Below are 23450 nucleotides of genomic sequence, written 5' to 3' on the forward strand. Positions count from 1 at the left end.
CAATAACTTCCCGATTTTTGAAAATTTTAAATTCCTTAGCGGAAAGTTAATAAAAATTATTTTTAATTTGTTAAACATAGTATCTGTGCATTAAAAGTGTGCAATAGTAACATATTATCAAGTAACAATTAATATATTATTTATTAAAAGTTCGAGTTTGAGTTTTAAATATTATTGGTTTAATTGACCCTGAGCAGTGGTTCAATTGCCTCCGAGTGGGGGTCAATTGCACCATTCAACGCTTTTGGATAAATAAATAATTTTTAAAAATTCACGTTGTTTCTTGACTAATTTATGAATCGATAATGATAGTCGACTTAATAAACTACCATTCCAAGAAAAAAAAATTAGTGAAACGGTTCAACCTAAAGGCCATCCCTGCAACTTCCCGCTAATTCCATACCTGGGCGCTTAAAATTGTACTTATGACGTTTTTGAGATTTTTAAGCTCAAAATATAATTTATGTGATATTTTTAGCTCGCTGAGCTCAAAGAGATAGTATTTCTATGCATTTGATCTCTTCGAGCTCAAAAGTCTAATAGAAGTTTCATAGAACACTACTTTTGGAATTTTCAAACCGCAATAACTTTTGAATGGATCAACCGATTTTCACGCGGTTGGAGGCATTCAACGCAGTTTTATCAGCCTCATTAAGAATTTTCAGATTTTAATTGATCGAATTAAAAATTTCGGAGTAATTAAGCCTCATAAAGAATTTCTAAGTTTCAATTCGTCAAACTAGAAATTTCGGAGTAACTCCGAAAAAACACTTTTATCGGTTTTCTTTCGTTCACGATATCTCTCGAACGAATGAACCGATTTCGACCAGCTTGGTGGCGATAGACGAGGTTTTTCATTGTCTACAGCTGATTAGTTTTTGAAATCGATCGGTGGAGCCGTTTAAGAGTTATCAAAAAAAAACCACATTTGAAAAAATTTTTTTTCTTAGGTTTTTCAAGATTTTTCAAAATCTAATGGTTCGAATCGGTTCAAATTATACTCAAAATCTAAGTTTGGCTAATACCTTTCAAATTACACCAACCGCGATGAAATCGGATGAAATCGGATGAGCCGTTCAAAAGTTATAAGCGGCTTACATATTTTCACACACACGCACATATATATACATTAGACTGTGTCAAAATAACTTTTTACTTTTAACTTCCCGCTAAGAAAATCGAGGATTTTCAAAAATCGGAAAGTTATTGTTTTCACCCCGTTTTACGAAAATCGAGTTTTCATCGAATCTCGACGTTTCGAGGTCTTAGGAAGCTTCCCTGACTATTCCCGCGATCGTGTCTGTATGTATATATATATATATATATATATATATATATATATATATATATATATATATATATATATATATATATATATGTGTGTGTGTGTGTGTGTGTGTGTGTGTGTATGTGTTTTTATAGAGGAGGTCAAATACATTTACGTATACCAGGACGAGATGTTTGTCCTGGGTATGTCGGACTCGGAAGTCAATATTATTGACAACAATACCGACTAAACATCCTTCTCTCTGTTTCCCCACAGATGTAACGGGGGGAAGACTGGATCGGGACCACGTTAGCATTACTTCAATCCAGTCCGTGTTGCGTTTCACGACGGTTGCTCCTAGTTACTAGTCTCTTTCTACGATTTTTTCCTTTAAAAGACGCTGTGCATAGGCTGTGACAGCTGACCAGTTATCTTTTTTTTTGATCATGCAGGTTACTAAGCTCTCAGGGGAGAGAGAGTGTGTGTATGTCTGTGTGTGTGTGTGTGTGTGTGTGTGTGTGTGTGTGTGGATGTATGTAAACCTCTCATAACTTTTGAACGGCTTGACCGATTTGATCGTGATTGGTGCTATTCAAAAGGGCTCGACCAAACTTAGATTTTAAATACATTTTGGAACGATTCGGACCAGTAGATTTTGAGAAATCGCAAAAAAACTACAAAAAAAAAATTTTTGGACAAGTGGTTTTTTTGGAATAATTTTTAAACGGCTTTACCGATCAATTCCAAAAACTAATCAGCTCTTAATATAAAAAAACCACGTCGATCACCGACAGTCTGGTCAGAAGCAGTTGATTCGTTCGTGAATTATCGTTGACGAAAGAAAACCGAAAAAAGTGTTTTTTCGGAATTACTCCAAAATTTTTTGCTCTATCAATTTAAACTTTAAAATTCTTTATAAAACTTAAAAAACTGCGTCGAATGCTACCAACTGCGTGAAAATCGCTTCCCCCATTCAAAAGTTATTGCGATTTGAAAATTCAAAAAATAGTGTTTTATCAAACTTCTACCAAACTTTTGAGCTCGAATAGTTCAAAAGCACACAAAAACTATTTTTTGAACTCGTATTTTCCAAATTTTTTTTTTTCGATTAAGCGTATCTTAAAAGTTTCTTCAATATAAAAAAAAAATTCTCCTAAAGTTTGAGCTCAATATCTCTAAAATTGAGCTGGCGCATGGGTGGGTCCCCTTTCCCATTTAAATAACATTGTAAAATTTCTTTTTTTTTTATTTTTAAAATAACTATGCGAATAAAATTTTTTTTTCAATTTTGCTCTTAACTATCTTATAGGAAATTTAATTCTCTATAAAATTGTTTATATCCAATTTTTCCTAAACTCAACAGAAACGAAGGTACAGAGGGCCGAATAGAAGGAAAAAATAATTAATGAATTAATAACAGAAAAAAATTTATTGTTTTAACTAATCAACGATTTAACTCAATATACTTCATTATTCATCAAAAATTTTTGAATTTAATATTATTAACATTATATTTCGAAATAATAAGGAAAAAAAATTAGGAAAACGGTTGACCCTGAAGGCCATCCCTGCAACTTCCCGCTAATTCCATACTTAAGCGCTTAAAATTGCACCAATGACGTTTTTGAGCTCTTCGAGCTCAAAAATACAATTTATGGGTTATTTTGAGCTCTCCGAGCTCAAACAGATTGCTTTCCTTTGCTTTAAAGCTCTTTGAGCTCAAAAGTCTGATAGATATTTGATAAGACACTATTTTTTGAATTTTTAAACCGCAATAACTTTTGAATGAATAAACCGATTTTCACGCAATTAGAAGAATTCGACGCAGTTTTTCAAGCCTCAGAAAGAATCTTAAATTTTGAATTGATCGCGCTAGGAATTTTGGAGTTATTCCGAAAAAACACTTTTTTTGGTTTTCTTTCGTTCACGATATCTCTCGAACGAATCAACCGATTTTGACCGGACTGGTGGCGATCGACGTGGTTTTTTGAGGTTAAGAGCTGATTAGTTTTTGGAATTGAACCTTTAAGCCGTTTAAAAGTTATTCCAAAAAACCACATTTGAAAAAAATTTTTTTTTCAGTTTTTTTAAGATTTCTCAAAATCTATTGATCTGAATCGGTCCAAATAGTTTTTAAAATCTAATTTTGGTCAAGCCCTTTCGAATGGCACCAACCGCGATGAAATCGGTCAAGCCGTTCAAAAGTTATAAGCGGTTCACATACTTTCACACACACACACACACACACACACACACACACACACACACACACACACACACACACACATACATACAGACACCGTGACAACGTCGCGGGGATAGTCAGGGAAGCTTCCTGTGACCTTCAAACGTCGAGATCTGATGAAAACTCGATTTTTGCAAAACGGGGTGAAAACAATAACTTCCCGATTTTTGAAAATCTTCGATTTTCTTAGCGGGAAGTTAAAAATTTTAAATAAAATAGAAATTAATTACGATTAATAAATTTATACATTTTTTTGGTCACTGTTGACTAATTTAACTTATTCTGTTATTAATTCATTAATTATTTTTTCATCCTATTCGGCCCTCTGTAACTTCGTTTCTGTTGAGTTTAGGAAAAAAATGGACACAAACAATTTTGTAGAAAATTAAATTTCCTATAAGATAGTCAAGAGAAAAATTGAACAAAAAATTTTATTCGCATAGTTATTTTAAAAATAAAAAACAGAAATTTTACAATGTTATTTAAATGGAAAAAGGGACCCATCCTTGCGCCAGTTCGATTTTTGAGATATCGAGCTCAAACTTTAGGAGAAATTTATTTTTATTTTGAAGAAACTTTTAAGATACGCTTAATCGAAAAAAAAAAAATAAAAAAAAGTTATTTTGACACCGTCTAACATACATACATACATACATACATACATACAGACATAGTGATACCCTCGCGGGGATAGTCAGGGAAGCTTCCTGTCACCTTCAAACGTCGAGATCTGATGAAAACTCAATTTTCGCAAAACGTGGTAAAACCAATAACTTCCCGATTTTTGAAAATCTTCGATTTCCTTAGCGGGAAGTTAAAAATTATTATTTAGTTTTAATTCGAATAGTAAAAAATTACTAAACTTTTTTCGGTTCAATTGACCCCCTTATTCTCTACTAAGATCAAGTTCGAAGATGAGCAAAATTGACTAGTTAGTTTACGAGTTGTGGCCGTTTAGCATTTTTTTTTATTTTTTTTAAATTTTGAATTTCGTATATTGTACGGAAATAATTTTTCAGATGTAAAAGATAGATGAAATCTATTAAATTTATCTCAAACTTTATTTAATTACCTTCAGTTTAAGCTGCTATTCGCTGACTTTTGATACTTTTTTCAATTTATTTCGAAATTGGAAAAGTTAAAAAAAATCAAGAATAAATTAATTTTTAGCTTTTATCATCAAATGACTTTCATCTGTTACAAATTCTATTTTTTAGTTATATTTCTTCAAATATATATTTGTTGTAATTGGTCTCATATCGTTATTTGATAAAATATAATAAAAATTAAATTTGAGAACATTATTGCCTTTTAATAACGTGTTTTTTTCAATAACCAAACATGAAATCTACCTATTCATATCGAGTGTGGCCGAATGGCACTTTATTTTAATTGTAATTTATTTTACATCGATGAAAAAAAATTTGCTACATAACATATTTTTTAGCTATGTTACTTCCCGGTTACCTCACGGGTTTGTAAGTAACCAGTAGAACAACGAGAGCTGGAGATAAAGATGTTGCGACCTCCAGAGTCGTAAGTAAAGGTTCTCGAATTAACTCCGAAATAACTAACTTCAGTGAATTTAATTAACAAATGAGTTTATTTAACTATTTAAAATACACTTTGAATTTATACGATTTGACAACTGCCGTGAAGTACGTGATGGTATTTCGTAATCGGAATTAATAGTCTCACGACAAGAATTAATTATGAAGAGTCTTAAGTCCGTAACTTTAAGATCAAGAAGAGCCCCGAACTACCCATGTACCCTCCTTATATCACCTCTTCCAAGGGCCGCGCTGACTCAACTCTAGAGTCCAGGACACGCAAGCGTTCGTTACCGTTTGTTTATTTAGAACATTTCTCGAATGTTCTCGAATATACCTGGTGTACTCAACGCTAGTTGTCTTACAATGAATCATTCTAGTTTTTCCATTAACATTCTTCGAAAGAAAATGTTAATGTGAACTTAAAAATATTCTGTTTACTCAGGTGTTGGCTGAGTTTCACATTTTCTTATCATTTTCTATTTCTAATATTTTATGTTTAATATTTAACGTTTGGAATTCTTTATTTATCATTTTACATTATTATTTATAAAAAATGAATATTTATGGAATTATTGTATAATTATTAGAGTTTTAAATTAGCGCGCGTATTTGCTATCAGAGACATCTGCGAATGCAGGTAGGGACGTAACAGCTAAATAGAAATTGATTTTAATTTACGAAATTCGTAGTTAGATTTTTTTCCGGATGAAAATCTATATTTACTCCGCAATGAATCGTCTTATAAAACTTGAGATTCACTCCACTAAAACAACTTTGGATTTACTTCCTACGCCAAGCGTTTTGCTTTTCACTCCGGTGCTTTGACTGATGGGAGTGAATTTTAATCCGAATTCACTCCCAATTTTTTTTACAGTGTATTCGTTTTGGAAAATTGTTGTTAACAAAAACGACAAATGTATTACTCAGCGTATTCCTTCGAGAATGCTGGTTAGCTGGCATAAAAATTCAATAATGCGGGTAAATGAAGGTTATTCTAGACACATTAGTTTTGGATAAGATTCTTTGGCCAAATAGTTGACAAAGCCGTGGAAACATAATCGAATAATTCTTGAGCCAAACAGTCAATCAAGATTATTCGTCTTAACTGGCTACAAACTTGGAAACCATTTCAAAACAGAATCTGGAACTATTCTTGGTCAAGTTCAGTGACAAGTTTGGAACTTGAATTTGTTCAAATTGTTGATAAATAAGTTTGACCCAGACTTGAGCGAGAAACGAAAAAAAACTTACAATGCACATTTTTGTTGTACTGAAATAAGGATAAGAACTTATGCCTTTACAATAACTGAGTCTCAAAAAGTGGTGGTGGCAAGCCCCAAAATTTCTGGCCATTTTCTGGACAAATTCAAGGCTCAGTCTTGCCCAAGAATCTTGGTCAAATATCTGGAGCAATTGTAAAAATCTGCATAGATACTATATCACGATTCTTGAGCCAGACTTGCCCAAGACTTAAACCAAATTGCTGTTAGGGTAAGAAACAGTTGATGTGATATTTAGGGTACATGCACAGAATAAAATTTATCATTCAATCGGCCGTGTTTTGGTATTAAACTTACAAGATTATTTGAAGCGATAATAATGAATAATTAGATATTTTCTACTACTCAACGATAATTAGCTAGATTTAAGTACACCAAAGACATAAATTATTTTTAAATTTGTATTCTTCTAATAAAAAGAAATTCCTTATTAGTCTCTAAAAATGTTAGCTACTTGGTTCTAAACAAAATTTTATTTGAATATCAATTTGAAGCGACGTTTCACACTGAATCTGTTTTTATATGATTTCGAATCATCAAAAAACTCTTTTCTTCTGCAAAGTTTTCCTATCGTTAAAGTAAAAATTATTTTTTCACTTAAATATAAGCAATTTTCTGTATACTGAATAAAAAAAAAAACATATTCGATCATAGTTTAATTTTTTAAACGGCTTTTCTATTATTTATTAATGTTAAAAGACGATCCAAAATTATTTAAATGAAATCAGATTAAAGTTGATCTAATGTAAATATATTTAGACAAAATGCAAATCTGTTCACATCTGATGTTCTTGGTTAAATTTGATTGAAGCAGAACTTAATTTTTCACCCGAATCCCCATAAACATGCGTAAGGTTATTGTTTTCATCAAACATACTTTTTCTGAAAAATTTAAATAATATGTTAGCTCAATTACGCATACATTCATTACAATTATCTTTTTATCGATGCCGAATTACTTAGACAATACTGAAATTAATATTCATTGTTATAGTATAGCTGGAAGTGGAGTGCGAATTTCAAGGAAGCTGTACAGACTAGTCACGAGTAACTTTTTTTCTTACTATTCATTTATTTATATTAGCACACACACACACACACACACACACACACACACACACACACACACACATGTATGATATACATATTAGGGTGACCTATTTTTTGGATAATGGATTTTCAATAGTTCAAATTGTTTAGTTTTGCCCATTTTAATAGTTTCCATTTTATTTGAGATCAATTGAGAATTCTTGAGACTCACTGTTTAAAATACTTTATTAAAAACAGAATTTATATTACAAGGGTAGTCAGTAGTAAAATTGAAAAAATATCTTGATATTACTTAAATATTATTTGAAAAATAATCGCATGAATATAAATAAGGAAAAAAAGAGTTAGAATTTTAGAAAACTATCCCAAAATAGAATAATCGTCTACTTCGTCATCATTTTTACGATTAAGATTGATTTTCTTTTAAATATTCATAACAACAAAAAATGCAGCAATCGAGTAAAAAATTCTAATAAATTCACGCATATACTCACACGGCGTGAATTTGTCAAGGTTTTTTTAAGTATCAATAATCACCTTTTTTTTTTAATTTCCCGCTATGAAAATCAATCATTTTCAAGAAATTGGAAAGTTACTGGTTTCACTTCAGTTTTCGAAAATCGAGTTTTTATCAAATCTCTACATTTTAAGGTCTTATAAAGCTGTTCTGACTTTTCCTACGGAGATGTGTGTGTGTGTGTGTGTGTGTGTGTGTTTGTGTATGCGCGTGTGTGGGTGTGTGTGTGTGGGTGTTTTTTTTCATAGAGAAGCGAAAAAAATCTTCCGAAGACACCGCTACCATTGAAAGATGATGGTCGGTAGTGTGGGATTTTTACCCACTAAAAAAAACTCCTCTCTCTTCCCCCGTGGATGGTACGGAGATGACTGAATCGGAATCGCGTAAGCATTACTTCAATCCAGTCCATGTTGCATTTCACGACGACCTACTCCTGATTACTGGTCCCTTTCTACGGTTTTTTCTTTTAAAAGACGCTGCGCGTAGGCTGCAACAGCTGACCAGTTTTTCTCTTTTCTGAGCATGCAGGTCGGGAGAGAGCGTGGTGCTTATAATTTCTTCGGTGCTGCTTCTGTAGTCCTTCCACCGTGCACACTCAAAGAACGTGTGTTTGGGGTCGCCTATTTGACCCTGGCAGTATTTGCACATTTTCGTGAGCTTCAGGTCCATCTTAAAAAGATAGGCATTCAACTGTCCATGCCCTGTCAATAGCTGAGTAAGCAAGAAGTCTGTGTCCCCGTGCTTCCTAGAGAGCCAGACGTTAATGTTTGCGATGACGCGCTGTCCATCTGCCCGTCTCCTCTGATGTCGATCGGTCCTGCCACTCTCGCTGCGTTTCAACCTTTATCTCTGTTTTTGTCTCCTTCATGTTTTCTCCACTGGTTTTAGCGTCGTAAAGTTTTTCTCTCTCGAACGCTAGTAAGTCGATGGGTGCAGCTCCCGCAATGACTAATACAGCCGCTTCGGAAACCATGCGGTAGGCACACGCAACCCTGAGAGCACCTCGCCGCTGTACTGCCGCCATCTTTCGCCGGTAGGTCTTCTGCTTTAATATGTCTGCCCATATCTCCGCTCCATAAAGCAGTACCGAGTGGACTGCTTCTAGAAGAACTCTTCTCTTTTTGGTTCTTGGTCCCATGGTGTTGGTCATAATTCGTGCTAGACTAGACACCGTCTTGCTGGCTTTCTTGCACGCACCGTTGAGGTGTTCGCGGAAAGACAGTCTCGTCTATCTTTACCCCTAGATAGTGCAGGGCCTTTGTTGACGTCAGTGTTGTTCCTCCTATGTCCACAGCGAATGGTTTTGGGAACCATTTCTGACGTGTCAAAACGACCATCTCGGTTTTATGCCTGGCGAGTTTCAGGTGGTATTTATCAAGCCAGATCTCGACGGCGTCAATGGTTTCCTGAACCAGTAATTCGGCCTCATCTACGCTGTTCACCATTATAGTGACCGCAACGTGGTCTGCAAAGCCTGTTAGCTCTACTTGCTCTGGCAACGGGATTTCAAGAAGCTCGTCGTAGTCTGCGTTCCATAGATCGGGCCCCATTATTGAGCCTTGCGGCACGCCAGCCGTTATGGCGTATTCTTATGGGCCTTCTGTAGTTTCCGCTATTAGCTTTCTATCGTCAATGTAGTTGTCGACTAGTTCCAGATTCTCTGGCTCCTCATCAAACTTGTGCTCCAGAGCGTCTGAAATGTCTGCCCAATTTGCGCTGTTAAATGCGTTTTTGACATCTAGCGTGAGGAGAAGACATACTTTACGAGCTTTGAGGCTACCAGACCATGCTTGTGTTGCTGTCTTTATGACTTTCTCGATCGCTCCGACTGTCGAACGACCATTCTGGAAGCCATGCTGGTTGGTGGCAAAACCTCTAGCACGGTCGATGTCGTTGCAAAGTCTCCCTTGTATGAGCTTCTCCAGCAATATCTAGCATAAAGAGTGGTCTAAACGACGAAGATGTTACGAAGGTTCCATTACCTTTGTCTAAGAGAACCGATCTCTGCCGCTTTCAGACCGCGGGAAACGTGCCAGTTGCCAAGCATGCGTTGTACAATCGTGATCACCGATGCCGGGATGCCATCAGGTCCAGGTGCTTTTCCTGTTTTGAGTGACTTGGCCGCGTCTTGTAGTTCCTTAGTTGTGAAGGACGTTACTTCATTGTTTTTAGTGTAGTGTTTCTTCTCCCGCGGCGGGTGTTTGGGGAAAAGCTCTGCTACGATGCTATCCATTGAGGCTGGAGACTTCGGCGCCTCTGGTGAAGCCTTTCCAAGTCGTTTGGCGACAATTTGGTAGGCTTTACCCCAGATGTCATTGTCGAGATCGTTGCAGATCTCTTTCCACAACTTTGCTTTACTTGCTTTGATGGCTTGATTTAGCGTCTTTTTGGCCTGCTTGTACTCTTTTGAATACAAGTCCTGGCTTGGGAAGCGTTTGGCGGCTCTCGTTGCGCGGCGACGTAGTTGATGGCACATTTTGCGAAGTTCCGCTATGTCTGTTGACCACCAGTACGCCGGCCTGCGAAAACTCCGGTTTTTCAACCGCGGCATAGAAGCGTCACATGCGGCGGAAATCTCCTTCATCGTATTTAGTACTGTCCTTTCTGTCTCGCTGCAAATATCCGGAGTCGGGTTGTTCTGAAGGATAGACCAGCTCCGTGCAAGTGAAGCTCGCAGTGCCTCTGGATCAAGCTTCCTGACATTCCACTTTCGCTTAGAAAGGTCGTGTTGTAATACCGGAGCAGATGCCAATCCAACGTTAAATGTCACGAACTGGTGATCACTGCCACTGTATTTTTCGGATACTGTCCAGTTTTCAATCATGTTGGCAATTTTTGGAGTCGCCAACGAAATGTCGAGGATGGACTCTTGGTACCCCGGTCTTCTGAAAGTCGTGGTGCTCCCAGTATTTAGCACTATGAGGTCGAGTCTAGCCACGACGTCAGCGACCTCATTGCCTCTGGTGTCGGAGAAATCAGCGCCCCATTCAGCCGACTTAGCATTGAAGTCACCAGCTACGATAACTTCGCCGTCGAACTTGGTGATCACATCCTCTATATTTACCAGTTTCTGTCGGAACACACTAATCCCTTCGTTAGGTGAGAGATAGACGCTCATGAAGTAGGTTATGGGGGTTTGAATCCAGACAAAACCTGCTCCACTTCCACTGTTGATGGTGGTAACGTTCTTTGTATTTACAATCCAGATTGCCGCCGTGCCAGTTTTGTCTGCGAACCATGCTCTATCTTGGAGGTTTAGATATTGCTCACAGATGAAGCAAACGTCGATCCTCTCTTCAAAGACTCGCTGGCGAAGTAAATTTTGCGCCAACGCACATCTATTTAGGTTTCCTTGAAGTATGCGTGTCATTTCTGCCCTTTCGTAGCTTCGGCAAGTGCGGTGCGGAATACCTTACAAGCCCCGAAGCCTGGAATATGACATAAGCTATCTGGAGCTTCTTGTTCCTGTGTACAGAGGGAGCACTTTGGCTGTTCAACGCAGTCTGCAGCTTTGTGGTTTTTCAAGGCCTTGTCAAGGATTTTGAACGCGCTAGCCTCGTCTATCTCGCAGAAGGCTGCCCGGTTGCCCCGTCGAGTAGGCTTTGTCAAATTTACCCGTTTGATCTCCAGGCTGTCGGTGAAGTCACGTTTGAGTGCTTCGCGGACGTCGTTCTCAGTAGTGATGGCATCCAAGTCCAGGATCTCGATCGTTGCTTTTGGTGTAAGCGTTCTGACTGTACCGAGGTTAGCAGTTGCTGTTTTTATCGCAGCCGTGAAAGCGGTAGTGTCTTCAGTCTTGCGACCTATTTCTAGAAGAACGCCCCCTCGCTCCGTTTGTTTGATAGACTTTATGTCGACTCCAGTCTCTGTCGGATTAACCTTGGCTTTGATTTCCTTGAGGAGATCGGCGTATGTTCGCCTTTCAGCTGGTTGGACAAGCACAGCTTTAGTTTTTATCTTCTTCCTTCTCGGTTTCTTGGAGCCAACATTGCTTGGCTGGTTTTGGGCTGTAGCAGATTGAGCCACTGGCTCCTGTTCTTCCTTTTTCTTGTTTTTCCGAGTACCTTTGGTCCAGGTATCACCCCGGGCTGTCTTCTTATGTGCTGGCTTATCGATTTCCGAGGAAGGGCTGGGCGTGGATAGCGGTCTCTTCTTGTTTTTCTCTTCTCTACGCTGTGTTTTCTCAGGAGTGACCGAAAACGTCTGGGATTTTTTGTTCAGATCCGGAGATGTTTGCGTGGTTCTCGCCGACTTCGTTGCTGGTTTGTTGGCGAACTTATATGCCGTGGCAATAGACGCTACTATTTTTCTGAGTTCATGGTGGAGATTTCGTTTATCCTTGATGAACTCAGCTAATTCTTCGATCTTGCTACCGAGCCGTTCCATTGGCGATTGTTGACCGGTGACAGTCGGTAGAGAGTTTATCCTCCCTCGGCATGTGTGAGTGTTGACGGGAGCAACAGGTCTTCCACCTATTGGAGGAAGGTTTGTTTGCTGTGCGTCTACTTCCATCAGAGCTGTATCTTTACTCCCTGTAGCATTGCTAGCATTGCTAGACAGCAGAGCCATGGGGTCTACTCCACTGTTCAAACGGTCGCTTGATAACGACGAGTTTAGGCCCGTTTGCATGCCTTTCCTCGCCGGCACTGAGGTATCCATCCTCTGTACTGTAAACGATGTTTGAAAATCTTCTGACATTTCCATATCATCTTTTGCTAGGTTTTGGTCCACCCCAAGTATTCTATTTCCTTGGTACCCGACGCATCTGACGTGCAGATATGTCGGGCATTCCCCTATCCGCCACCTGAGGAGGCGCCCGATGCGGGACCCAGCAAGCCCGACTCGAGGTGTGTGTGTGTGTGTGTGTGTGTGTGTCTGTGTGTGTGTGTGAAAGTATGTGAACCGCTTATAACTTTTGAACGGCTCGACCGATTTCATCGTGGTTGGTGCCATTCGAAAAGGCTTGACCGAACTTAGATTTTTAAAACTATTTGGACCGATTCAGATCAATAGATTTTGAAAAATCTTCAAAAAACTGAAAAAAAATTTTTTTCGAATGTGGTTTTTTTGGAATAACTTTTAAACGGCTTTATGGTTCAATTTCAAAAACTAATAAGCTCTTAACCTCAAAAAACCACGTCGATCGCCACCAGTTCGGTCAAAATCGGTTGATTCGTTCAAGAGATATCGTGAACGAAAAAAAATCGAAAAAAGTGTTTTTTCGGAATAACTCCGAAATTCCTAGCGCGATCAATTCAAAATTTGAGATTCTTTGTGAGGCTTAAAAAACTGCGTCGAATGCTGCCAACCGCGTGAAAATCAATTTATTCATTCAAAAGTTATTGCGGTTTAAAAATTCAAAAAATAGTGTCTTATCAAATCTCTATCAGACTTTTGAGCTCGAAGAGCTCAAAAGCATAGGAAAGCAATCTGTTTGAGCTCGGAGAGCTCAAAATAACCCATAAATTTTATTTTTAAGCTCGAAGAGCTCAAAAACGTCATTGGTGCAATTTTAAGCGCCTAAGTATGGAATTAGCGGGAAGTTGCAGGGATGGCCTTTAGGGTCAACCGTTTTCCTAATTTTTAACTTCCCGCTAAGAAAATCGGAGATTTTCAAAAATCGGGAAGTTATTGTTTTCACCCCGTTTTGCAAAAATCGAGTTTTTATCAGATCTCGACGTTTGAAGGTTACAGGAAGCTTCCCTGGCTATCCCCGCGAGGTTGTCACGGTGTCTGTATGTGTGTGTGTGTGTGTGTGTGTGTGTGTGTGTGTGTGTGTGAAAGTATCTGAACCGCTTATAACTTTTGAACGGCTTGACCGATTTCATCGCGGTTGGTGTCATTCGAAAGGGCTTGACCAAACTTAGATTTTGAAAACTATTTGGACTGATTCAGATCAATAGATTTTGAGAAATCTTAAAAAAACTGAAAAAAAAATTTTTTTCAAATGTGGTTTTTTGGAATAACTTTTAAACGGCTTAAAGGTTCAATTCCAAAAACTAATCAGCTCTTAACCTCAAAAAACCACGTCGATCGCCACCAGTCCGGTCAAAATCGGTTGATTCATTCGAGAGATATCATGAACGAAAGAAAACCGAAAAAAGTGTTTTTTCGGAATAACTCCAAAAGTCCTAGCGCGATCAATTCAAAATTTAAGATTCTTTATGAGGCTTACAAAACTGCGTCGAATGCTTCTAACCGCGTAGAAATCGGTTTATTCATTCAAAAGTTATTGCGGTTTAAAAATTCAAAAAATAGTGTCATCAAATCTCTATCAGACTTTTGAGCTCGAAGAGCTTTAAAGCATAAGAAAGCAATCTCTTTGAGCTAGGAGAGCTCAAAATAACCCATAAATTGTATTTTTGAGCTCTAAGAGCTTAAAAACGTCATTGGTGCAATTTTAAGCGCCTAAGTATGGAATTAGCGGGAAGTTGCAGGGATGGCCTTCAGGGTCAACCGTTTTCCTAATTTTTTTTTCAAATTTGGTATTTATTTTTTTTTTCTGTGTTAACTTAAGAGCTTTTTTCCTCCTTGCATTTGTCGATAGAAACCGTAATGTCTTCTTCGCACTCGCAACAGCAAAACTATTGCAGTTTAATTTTTCTATAACTTTTCTTTGTTTAGGAGAAATTTACGAAGCTGTAATAGCTAGAATCGGCTCTTAATTTGACTATTATATATTCTCAGATTTATCTCTTTTATATTCTTCAATTTTTTTCGAACACTTTGCCGATTGCCTGTTACTACTTGTTAGCGATTTTGTATCATTACAGTGAGTTTCGAAAATCAAGTAAAAACTACTTATAGCTCAACTGAAAAATTGGAAAAATGATGGTAAATTACGTTTATAATTTTCAAAAAAAGGGAAAACATTCATAAAATATAAATAAAAATTTATACCAATTTATGATAAATTAAACAAATCATAGTTTAAAAAAATATAATGAAGGAATAAATTTTAATTAAACTCGTATTCGATTCTCAATAAAGCATTCGAAAGTATACTTAAAAATAAAAAGAAAACAAAACCGGATTGGTGCAATTTTTGTTGAATTATGAGTATTTGAAGAAAAGAATTGAATTTTCAAGAAAATGAATACCTCAAAAATGAATGCTCAAAAAAATCATGAATAAGTTATTTATCAGGCTCAAAACCACATAAAATTTTGAAAAAAAATTTGAGGGGTCAACCTCAAAATGTGGCCGATTCGGTTCAAATGCCTTATATACCTTATATACATATCTGGGTTTTCAGGTATCAAATGTAATTAGCGAAACGATAATTGGGTCATCCTAATATTTTTATAACTGTATTTATGCACTCAGTTCAAATTCAATATTCATTCTTCTTTTTTCCATTTGGATTATTCTGCGAAATACCTATAACAATTTTATTTAAAGATCGGAGATATCTTCTGTGGATAAATTTGATAAAGAAAATTCACAGTATCGAAATCTTGGAAACATTTGAATTCTTTGGTATTTAGCAGAATAACATGCTAGTATTTCATAATTGCTACATGTTTTATCGGGCTTGTTTTCTTATTTGTGTATCTGATATGCGTTTTTAGTTATAAGTTATAATACTTATTACTTTTGATTTTACTACACAAAGCATGATAATAATTACATCATGATATTAAGAAAATTCCATTTAAACTCATAATATTTAATTTACGATAATTATTAAGTTAAAGTAAAAAAAATTTTAAATAGGACTTATTTTTGTATAAATTATTTTAAAGTTTTCTTTATCATTTCATTATTTCATTAATAATATTAAGTAAAAAAAATTGATAAGGTATAGAAATTTAATTTATCCACAAACTATCGAATGATAATTAGTCAATCATTCATTAATCATGATTTCAAACAACACCGGCATAAAAAAAAAAGTGGTATGTACTTTAGACTCAACCTACTTAGGGTTATGTATTTTGATGTGCTTAATCAGAATTTGAGGTTAGTTTGGCGTCTACACTCCCAAAATTTTGATTAAATTGCAAAAAACTGCCAAATTTGCAAAAAAATGCAAGTATGCAAGCGAAAAAGTTTTTTTTTAAACTAAATTACGTATGTTTCTTATGTATTTCGATACGCTGAATTTGAATCGGAAGATGAGCTTGACAAGTCTTATAAAATTAGAGTTGATTGCAAAAAACCAATAGAAAATGCAGTTATGCGAAAAAAACAATTTGTTTAACTTCCCGCTAAGAGAATTGAAAATTTTCAAAAATCGGGAAGTTATTGGTTTGACCCCGTTTTTCGAAAATCGATTTCTCATCATATCTCGACGTTTTGAGGTCCTAGGAAACTTCCCAAAATGTTTCCGCGATGATATCCGTATGTCTGTATGTATGTATGTATGTATGTATGTGTGTGTATGTATGTATGTGACCCTCTTATAACTTTTGAACGGCTTGACCGATTTCTTCGCGGTCGGCACCATTCGAGAGAGCTTGACCAAACAGATTTTGAATATACTTTGGACTGATTCGAACTGGTAGATTTTGGGAAATCTTAAAAAAATTACAAAAAAAAATTTTTTGAAATGTGGTTTTTTTTCAATAACTTTTAAACAGCTCTACCGATCGATTCCAAAAATTAGCTCTTAACATAAAAAAACCACGTCAATTGCCGACAGCTCGGTCGAAATTGGTTGATTCGTTCGTGAGTTATCGTTGTCGAAAGAAATCCGAAAAAAGTGTTTTTTCGGAATCACTCCGAAATTCCTAGTTCGATTAATTCATACTCAAAAATTCTTCATGAGGCTTTAAAAACTGCGTTAAATGCTGCCAATCGCGTGGAAATCGGTTGATTAATTCTAAAGTTATTACGGTTTGAAAATTCAAAAAGTTGTGTTTTATTAAACTCCTATTAGAGTTTTGAGCTCGAAGATCTCGACGTTTTGAAGCCCTAAGACGCTGACTATTGTTACGATGATGTCCATACGTCTGTATGTGTGTGTGTGTGTGTGTGTGTGTGTGTGTGTGTGTGTGTGTGTGTGTGTGTGTGTGTAAACTTCTTATAACTTCTGAAGGGTTCAAATGATTTGATCGCAGTTGATGTCATTCGAAAGGTCTTCGCTAAACTTAGATTACCTGTAAGTTGGAACCGATTCGGACCAGTAGATTTCGAGAAATTGCTAAAAAAGTAAAAAAAAAAGTTGTTTTTTCTTTTCATTTTTTTAAAATATCTCCGAATTGGCTGAACCGATCGACCTCAAAAACTAATCTCGATCGCCACCAAAAGCGTCAGAATCGGTTGATGCGTTCGTGAGATATCGTCGAAAAAAATCGAAGAGTGTTTTTTTGTAATAACTCCGAAATTTTTCATAAGATCAATTTTTTGTTCCGAATTATTTATAGAGCTTAAAAAACTTCATCGATCGCCGCCAACCGCGTTAAAATCGGTTGATTCATTCAAAAGTTATAGCAGTTTGAAAATTAAAAAAATCTTATTCTATCGAACTTTGATAAGATTTTTGAACTCATAGAATTCAAAAGCATACGAAAGCTATCTTTTTGAGCTCGGAGAGCTCAAATAACACATGAATTGTATTTTTTTCTGAAAAGGGCATTTAAAAACAAAAATTTTGAAAAAGAAAAATTTGAATTTCGACCATTATTAAAAAAGTTACGAGCAGTGATAAAAAAAATCTCAAAATTTATCATGAGGCCTCTTTTGGGGGGTACTAAAAATACCAAAAAATTAAGAATATCTAAAATTTAAATTTTTGAAACCGTCCGATTTGGCGTGGAATGCCCCATATACTAATGAAAATACCCTTTTTTTGAACTTTTGAAGCCCATTTAACCCCTTAAAATTGTCTGCATCGTATTTTTAACTTTCCGCTAAGAAAATCGAAGATTTTCAAAAATCGGGAAGTTATTGTTTTCATCCCGTTTTGCAAAAATCGAGTTTTCATCAGATCTCGACGTTTGAAGGTCACAGGAAGCTTCCCTGACTATCCCCGCGAGGTTGTCACGGTGTCTGTATGTGTGTGTGTGTGTGTGTTTTTTTTTGGGGGGGGGGAATCCTTTTTACGGATTCTAGGCATAGCTGTTGGCCTGGATATGTGGTGACTCGACGCAGCGTTATACTAAAACTCGACGCTGACGCCCCTACCCACTAAACCCTAAACCCCTTTCTCTTCTATCTTCTGATCCCCCATGGTACCGCCGTAAGGCATTTCTTCGCGGGGGGAGGAATAAGCTGCCGCTCTTCCTTCTGGTGGCTAAGATGTTATTTCTTCCTTCTAGATTCGGTCTTTCGCTCAGAATCTCAGCATACTTTGCCGTCTCTGCTGGGCGGATGATCAGTGCGTCCGGCCTGATCCGTTTGCGCGGTTTTTTCCGCTTAGGCTCTGGCCTGGACTCCTTCGGCGGTTGCTTCTGGAGCTTTTCTACTGCTTGCTCTCTCTTAAACTTCCTTGACTGGACTTTTTGCCATTCATTCACCTCCTTTTTTCCGCCGTTCTGTGTTACCGCGTTTTTCAGAGGACTTGGTTTAAGGTCCTTCTTCTTCTTAGTACGGCTGGTCATTGAGTCTGGGGAATTTCGTTCTTTCCTTTTCCCGGGCCTGATATCAGTTCCAGTTTCCTCTCCGTCTTCGACAACTGACTCGACGTCACCCTCGCCACCTGTGTCGATCTCCTCGACAAACGTGTCGGCTTTTGCTGGTGAAACCGCTGTCACACTCGTCTTCATCACGATATTACCGTGTTGTTGTTGGATCTCCTGCCATTCTTGGTCCAGTTTTTTGAACCTTCTCAGGGCACTGCAGATGTTCGTCGACTTCGACTTGATCTCCTTGTGGACATTTTGCTTGGTTTGGAGAAAGTCCTGCAGTCCACTGACTAGCTTCTCCAGATGTGCCAGCGCATCTGTCCTCTTCATCTTTGCACTAAGTAGCAGTGCGTCTTGCTGGGCATGAGGCCCGTTTTCACTCTTGTTTGTTTCCTGTGCATTACTCATACTTTTTAATTTACCAGCGCATCGTACGGAGTGGAGCGGGTTGCCATAACTAGGAACGGGTGTACCCTCGGAGATAGTACTCCTACCCCAGTTCCCTGAGGCCTAGCCGACACTTAGCCAGTCCCGGAATACACGGACGGACTAGACTCGCTCGGAGCGGTGAAGCTTCCGATCTCTAACACTCACTGCGTACTTCCTGATCAAGGCCCAAAGTGGCTGGCTCCTGATCCACTGCTGCAACTTACACCTCGGTAGAGCAAGCTCACATCAGCCGTGGCCTGCATCGTCGGAAACTACGATACAGGTTCCGGTCACTCCCAGTAGGTCACAGCAGAGAACGATCGTCTTGTTAGGTCAGTTAGTGCGACCAACCCATTAAAGGGGAGTTTTGTCCATGGGAGCGTATTTTGTTTGGTTATTTTGCTTGGCTCCTACCCGCTGTACCTCATCAACTAAGAGATTAAGTGTCATCCAAGGACAGCGAGCGTTCTCCCATCCGCTCGGGGAGACGCGCCCGGTAGCAGTATCTCTTCTGCCCCGAGTGTGTGTGTGTGTGTGTGTGTGTGTGTGTGTGTGTGTCTATGTGTGTGTGTGTGTGTGTGTATGAAAATATGTGAACCGCTTATAACTTTTGAACGGCTTGACCGATTTCATCGTGGTTGGTGCCATCAGACTTTTGAGGTCGAAGTGCTTCAAAGCATAGAAAAGAAATCTCTTTGAGCTCGGAGAGCTCAAAATAACCCATAAATTGTATTTTTGAACTCGAAGAGCTCAAAAACTTCATTGGTGCAATTTTAAGCGCCTAAGTATGGAATTAGCGGAAAGTTGTAGGGATGGCCTTCAGGGTCAACCGTTTTCCTAATTTTTTTTTTAACCTAAAAGCAGAATATTTTCTTTCAGTCCTTTGAAATACGTGCGTAAAGTAAAAATGAAGTGATGTTTGTTTAAAAAAAAAAGAATTCATTTACTTTACTTATTAGGGTGCGCCAAAATGTAACTTCCGTGATGGGCCTTTTAAAATTGGAATTTTGAGTTCCGCTTTCAACAGGAGTTGTGTTTGGGCATTTCCTGACATATTTTTAGCGTTAAGGATTTATTTGATTTTTATAGAATTTTTCAACAGGAGTTTTGTTTAGGCATTTTGCTGAAATTTCAAAATCTCAAAATTTAGCCAAACAAAACTCCTGGTAAAAAATTCTATAAAATTCTACAAAATATTTATTATCGACAATTTAATTTATCGATATTTTTACAAATTTTACTCATTAATATTCAACCGTTGTTATGATAACCGTTGCCATAGTAGCCGTTTTTATGGAACCGTTGCCAAAGTGGTCACCATAGCAACGAAAAGCGACAACAATAAAAACGTCACATCAACTTTTTAATAAAGGATACACAATAAGCTCCGTAAATTACTTGATATACTAGAAATATAAATTCAATTAAATTAAATTATAATAAACATTTTTATTTAATAATTGCCAGGCTGTTTAAATCAATCGACAATTATTGATTGACACTTATAAATCCATTGCTGATATTTATTGACACCTGGCATGTTTAGTCTAATAATTAAGTCTGATAATTATCGGTCAAATCAATCTTTTATTATGAATACAAATTGTTTATTTAAATTACTGAATCTGTTTACGTTTTTTCTTAACATATTTGATGTTCTAACGCTTGATGTTCTCGTATTTGACGCTTGACGCTCAAGTACCTGACGCTGGGTACATTGAAAATGGCACTATGGTTAAAATTGTACCACGTGACCACGTTTGACGCTCTTAACCAGCGTCAAGCGTCAGCATGAAATTGCACCTTTAGTATATGGAGGGTAGAGGTAAGGACCTTTACCCTCCATAGTAAACATGTGAGATCTTGTATATTAGACTGTCACTAACTACTCTAGTCATTAAATATATTAAATTTCCTGACTCAGCATACTTTAATCAGTTTAAAACTCAGTTAGTGTCATTCTGGAGAATTTTTGAACTGTTATTTAGTGCTGAAAGTTGGACACTTTTTCAAGCTTCCTCCCATATGAGACGTTTCTCCTTATCTCTACCCTCCATACTTTAGTATTGAGTAAAGTTAACGTTGAGTAAAGTTAGTATCGAGTAGTGAAAGAATTGAGTAAAGTTTTTTTTTAAAGTTATTCAATTTTCTGAGTTGAGTACAGTATGCCGCGGAATTGAGTAATTTGGAGTAAAGATGTGTAACTGCCGCGCTTTCCACATGATGGCGTTGGACTATACCAACTATTTTCATAGTAAAAGCGCGAAATTTAATTTTCAAATATCAATTCTATAAATATTAATAAAATTGAGATATAATATTACGTAACAGTATATTTATACCCCCCCCCCCGCCCTTTAGTGAACATAACACACAATAACGTTTGGTCGATCCCCTCCCCCCGGGTTAAAATATTAGGTAATACTTGAACGTGCCCTACTATTCTGAATAATATTCTAATAAATAAATTCCATATAATATTCTAAGTAACATCTGAGACTAGTGATTGTGGCCGAACGTGAAATGGCGATGACCTTCAGCCGACATGAGTGCCTGACTAACTCCGCACCACCAAGAGATTATTTAGACATGATATTTGTACCGGGAGTTTTTTTTATAATCGTGAAGTGCACCCCCTCGATGAGCTGCAAACTCCTTGTCTCGATGCTGGTACAGAATCTCTGTGAATCTCGGTGAGTTATTTAATTTGGCGGCAAAGACCTTGGTCACCGCGTCACGTCACGCACTCTTCGACAAATATTTTACCTGTAACTGCAAATCAGCATTAGAATTTATTACAAAATAAAATTAACTAATGCAAGCTTACATAAAGGCATAGCAAGCAATAATTAATAAAGTTTTCATCACTTCGTTCCACTGAGGTCGAGCGAAATAAAATAATTATCTTGGATAAATGTTAAATAAGTTTTGTGCGTCTATTCAGCTAGACTGTTCGGTCACAATGAATCTTCCGTGCTTTGTTCGTGCGTTTCTTTCTTCACTTCGTCTTCCCCACTCACTCTCGGCTCACTTCCCCCTTGGGGACTTACTCACTACTTACAGCTAGAGGCCCGAGTACTTCGGAGCACAGCACTCTGGGGAATCGGTCGATAAATAACTAGCACAGATCGAAGACCTTTTCTGGATAAAGAAGGCCCCGTGTACTCCGTTACAATTAGATGTAATAAATATATAATTAAATATTGTTATATACAATTATATATAGTTATATATAATTATATATAGTTATATATAATTATATATAGTTATATATAATTATATATAGTTATATATAATTATATATGATTATATTTGCCTATTTTTCATAAATAATCATATATAACCAATTTATATATAAATATTTTTTCTCGGGTAACTACTATATAACTCAAAATTTTAAAGAATATTAAGATTTACAATAATTATGTTTAATTTACTTACCAGGCCTTTCTCAAGATTCTTATAAGAGACAATGACAAATTGCTGAAATACACCACACGTCCCGATATTTGTATAATTATTACTCTAACTATACTTTCAATGAGTATAGGAAGAAGTTTACAGTATAGCCAACACACAAAAAACCCTATGAATATACTATAAAATGCTTTAGTAAAACAATATATTTAATATATCCCTATAAATCTCAAACTGGCCATAAACGGAAGTGACTACAAACGGTACATCTACCCTATTATTTGTGTCTTTTTAACACACGTGTTGACTTAAAAATTCCTAAACGATTTTGGAAAAAAAAAACGCTTATAAACAATCCAACTTCACGAAGCCGCAACTCGTCTGAAAAACACCTAGAAAAGCATCGTCAACAAACTGGTCAGGTTTCTCAAACTTCACACAGCGAAGACTCATTTCAAGAATATCGTCATGAAAATAATCAGATTTCTGCGTTCCACACGTGCTGCTAAAGTAAGATGTTTGCAAAATTTGACTAACATTACATAAGCAGAAAGATCTTATGATTTAGATGTTTCACGAGAGCGTGCGGCACAACGTGTAGCTAATGAAAATAACGAACAGCGAGAACGACGTCTGCGAGATTTGCGACAGCGTGCGGCACAACGTGTAGCTACTGAAAATGACAAACAACGAGAGCGACGTCTGCGAGATTTGCGGCAGCGTGCGGCACAACGTGTAGCTACTAAAAATGACGAACAACGAGAGCGACGTCTGCAAGATTTGCGGCAGCGTGCGACACAAAGTATAGCTAATGAAAATGACGAACAACGAAACTACCGATTAGAAGAACAAAGACGTCGAGACGGAAGACGTCGTAGGGCTTTAGAACTCAATAATTATTTGCTGACTTATAAATGTGCCGTTGCTGCAGCTGCGCAATATCACGCCTTAGGACCATTTGAAATTTTGTTTATCCATTGTGGTGTATTGAATTTGCTGAGGAACGCGTTTCTAATCGTATAAATAGAAATTCTTTTGGTGATTATTGTTTGCATGGACGAATTGTCATGGAGCAACCAAAATTTTTAAATGAATCAGTACGTCTCTTTTTAAACCGTCACCCA

The 23450-nt window shown here is 37.1% G+C and overlaps 1 protein-coding gene and 1 long non-coding RNA gene across 2 annotated transcripts in view; both read left to right on the plus strand.

Annotated features, from left to right (window-relative positions):
- The window catches only part of LOC123262279 (coiled-coil domain-containing protein AGAP005037-like), a 338268-nt gene that overhangs the window by 244788 nt on the left and 70030 nt on the right, over window positions 1–23450 (plus strand). The gene's annotated exons all lie outside the window — the stretch shown is intronic.
- Window positions 5041–21705, plus strand: LOC123262299. Its single transcript, XR_006508909.1, has 3 exons — window positions 5041–5174; window positions 10635–10639; window positions 21693–21705. It is a non-coding gene; the product is annotated as an uncharacterized LOC123262299 (long non-coding RNA).

Source organism: Cotesia glomerata, linkage group LG3 (genome assembly GCF_020080835.1).
Source record: "Cotesia glomerata isolate CgM1 linkage group LG3, MPM_Cglom_v2.3, whole genome shotgun sequence".
In the NCBI taxonomy this organism is placed as follows: Eukaryota; Metazoa; Arthropoda; class Insecta; order Hymenoptera; family Braconidae; genus Cotesia; species Cotesia glomerata.